Source organism: Notamacropus eugenii, chromosome 4 (assembly GCF_028372415.1).
Source record: "Notamacropus eugenii isolate mMacEug1 chromosome 4, mMacEug1.pri_v2, whole genome shotgun sequence".
In the NCBI taxonomy this organism is placed as follows: domain Eukaryota; kingdom Metazoa; phylum Chordata; class Mammalia; order Diprotodontia; family Macropodidae; genus Notamacropus; species Notamacropus eugenii.
The window spans coordinates 117,513,682-117,517,309 of record NC_092875.1 but is presented as its reverse complement, the minus strand read 5'-3'; the positions used below and the strand labels follow the sequence as shown (position 1 = coordinate 117,517,309).

The window sequence follows — 3,628 nt, the reverse complement described above, 5'->3', positions numbered from 1 at the left end:
CCTGAACTAATTGAATGATATATGTGCTTGATTAAAGGAGAGTGTTAATCCTGCAAAAATTGCCTTTCCTTTTAGAAAGCAGATCAAAGTACCTGTGATAGCAGGGTCCCCCTCTTTGTATGCCAGGGTGCTTAGGGATACAATAGGCTAATGTGGTCTTAGTGCTAGTGGTTGATGATGACAAGGATGGAAAGGCAAAGGGGGAAGGAACAGTTCTAATAGCTCCAAACACAATGGCCACATGACATTTCTTCAGACTTAAATTGATACCTATTAAATTTTTGAAATAACACCAAGAAAACAAAATACAACAAACCATCAAAGGAATGAATGAATAACTCAAAGGGAACAGAGGATAAGGACATTCATAAATGCAATAACAAGGACATAGAATCCAAGAAGGACCCCAAATTTAGTCCTCCAGAAGCTGTCTCTCATGAGTAATATATAAATAATAAAAAAGGAAAAGTCAAGATGCAGTCAATGAATTGAATATAAAACATATAATAAGACTAAAAAGACATAACAACAAGGAGAAGAAACATAAATGAAAACTCCTTGGGGAAAAAGGTGCAAGAAAATTGTTGTTAGTGTTGTTTGTGCTTCATTCTTGAAGAGGATCAATGATATCAGGAAAGTGATGTTATGACTTACCAGTGAACTGTATTTAAATGAGGCATGGGAGTATAAAATCACCAGTCTCTCTCCTCTAGAGTCATCGGGGTCCAGTGGCAAGATGTAAGATCGGGACACCTGGAGATGGCCCTCCATGCAGTCTTAGACCTTGGCCTCTTTTAGCTAAGGTCTTTACCAGGTCTCAGTTTTCCCTGGGACCATGCCCATTCAGTGACTAAGGATAAGTAAGAAATGGGACCCAGAAAACAATATTACTTAAAGGGAGACATTGGGAGAAGTGAACAAGATCTGAAAGCACATTTCTATGTCTTATGTGTATGTGCCAATATATGTACACACTCCCTCCTCCCCCATTAGAAACTAAAATCTTTCAAGTTAAGGACCATTTAGCTTTTGTCTTTATGTCAGCCTAGCACTTCCTGGACTGACTGGAAAATGATATGTAATTAATAAATGATTGATTTCATTAATTAATTGAATAGAGGCAGAATAAGTTCAGTAAATTGAAAGAACTGTTGTAGACACCTTCCTGGCCAATTTGGAACAAATTGGTCTCATCCACACATTCTGCCAGAGGAAGTCTTCACACTCTTGGGGTAGACTTCTACCTAACTTACCAATTAGTTTGAGGCCTATCAGTTATCTTCAATCTGGTTTACCCCATGTACTGAGATGGTTTATAGTATGTAACCACTGTGCATGCTGCAGTTTCATGGAGTCACAGGTGAAAGTTGGGTAAAGGTAAACACCAAAGGTAAATGCTCTGAAAAAGGGTTCAGTAAGGCTTCAAATCAGAGGTGCTAGTCTTTCTTGAATACTCCATTTGCCATTACATACACACACACATACACACACACACACACACACACACACACACAAGGGGTGGGGGAGTAACAGAATGATAGGAGAATATGATGATCCTCTTCCAAAGACAGATTTAAAATAGCAGAAAGATATTTAAAAGGAATATGTAGAACTGAGCTGTGATATTAAACATTATAGAAAAAGGAGAAAATAAAAGAAAAAAAAATCCTGACTATGTAAAGTTACTGTGGTGACAGAGAAATTCAAAAAATAGTCAGAAGAAGAAAATAAAAGTGAAAATTCCTTCATCCAAAGCTTCAAGAAAAATATGAACTGATCTCAGGCCATGGAAGAACTCAAAAAGGATTTTGAAAATCAAATAAGAGAGGTAGAGGAAAAATGGAAATAGAAATGAGAATGATGCAAAAAAAAAATCATGAAAAAAGTTCAACAACTTAGTAAAGGGGGCACACACACAAATTACTGAAGAAGATAGCATTTTGAAAAACAGAATATGTCAAATGGTAAAAAAGGCAAAAAAAAAAATCCAATGAAGAAAAGAATGTTCTAAAAACCAAAATTGAAAAATGGAAGAAAAATGCACAAAAATCTACTGAAATAAAAAACTTCTTAAAAAGTAGAATTGTGCATATGGAAAAAGAGGTACAAAAACTCATGGAAGAAAAGTCATTCTTCAGAAATTAGAATTGGAGCTCTTCCTAGGCTGGTGCTATCGAGGTGGTGCCATGTTCAGCTGCAGCGCCAAGATGATGAAGTCCAATGGTGAGAAGTCAGATGAGTTCAAGTCTCACATTTTACAGGCTCTATTGGAGTTGGAGATGAATTCTGACTTAAAGGCTCAGTTAAGAGAGCTGAATATCACAGCAGTTAAGGAAATCAAAGTTGATGGTAGCAGAAAAACTATCATCATTTTTGTTCCAGTTCCTTAGCCAAAATCTTTTCAGAAGATTCAAGTACTACTAGTTCATGAATTGGAGAAAAAACTTCAGTGGTAAATGTGGTCTTTATTGCTCAGAGGAAAATTTTTCCTAAGCCAACAAGAAAAAGTTGTATAAAAAATAAGTAAAAGCATCCTAAGAACCATATTCTTACTGCTGTATATCATGCAATCCTTGAAGACCTTTTCTTTCCAAATGAAATTGTTGGCAAGAGAATCCATGTGAAACTAGATGACAGCAGACTCATACTTTAATGTATAAATATTTGTAACAGCTCTTTTGATGGTGCCAAGGAATTGGAAGTTGAAGAGATGTCCACCAACTGAGGAATGGATGTACAAGTTGCATATGATTTTGTTGGAATAATATTGTGCTGTAAGAAATGATAAATAGGATGCTCTCAAAAAAACCTGGAAAGACTTACATGAAGAGATGCAAAGTGAAAAGAGCAGAACCAGGAGAGCATTGTATGCAGTAACAGCAATATTGTATGATAATAAACTGTGACAACTATTCTCAGTAATACAAAGATCAAAGACAATTGTGAAAGACTTTTGATGAAAAATGCTATCCAGAGAAAGAACTGATGGAGTCTGAATGCAGATTGAAATATACTTTTAGTTTACTTTCTTTTTTTCTGTTTTTTTCCACATGATTAGCAGGGAAATATGTTTTGCATTACTACACATGTACAACCTATGTAAAATTGTTTGCCTGCTTAATGAGTTGGGGGAGAAGGGAGGAAGACTTTGAAATAAAAATAAAATCTTTTTTTTTAAATTAAATTTATTTATTTAATTTTTAACATTCATTTTCACAAAATTTTGGGTTACAAATTTTCTCCCCTTTTTTCCCCTCCCCCCCAAACACCAAGCATTCTAATTACCCCTATAACCAATCTGCTCTCTCTTCTATCATCCCTCTCTGCCCTTGTCTCCGTCTTCTCTTTTGTCCTGTAGGGCCAGATAGCTTTCTTTACCCCTTAACCTGTATTTCTTATTTCCTAGTGGTAAGAACATTACAGTTGATCCTAACACTTTGAGTTCCAACTTCTTTACCTCCCTCCCTCTCCACCCCTTCCCTTTGGAAGGCAAGCAATTCAATATAGGCCAAATCTGTGTAGTTTTGCAAATGACTTCCACAATAGTTGTGTTGTATAGGACTAACTATATTTCCCTCCATCCTATCCTGTCCCCCATTACTTCTATTCTCTTTTGATCCTATCCCTC

The 3,628-nt window shown here is 36.1% G+C and overlaps 1 pseudogene; it reads left to right on the top strand.

Annotated features, from left to right (window-relative positions):
- Positions 1–2,186: 2,186 nt before the first annotated feature.
- LOC140502316 (small ribosomal subunit protein eS7-like) lies at positions 2,187–2,653 on the top strand (annotated as a pseudogene).
- The last annotated feature ends 975 nt before the right edge of the window (positions 2,654–3,628 follow it).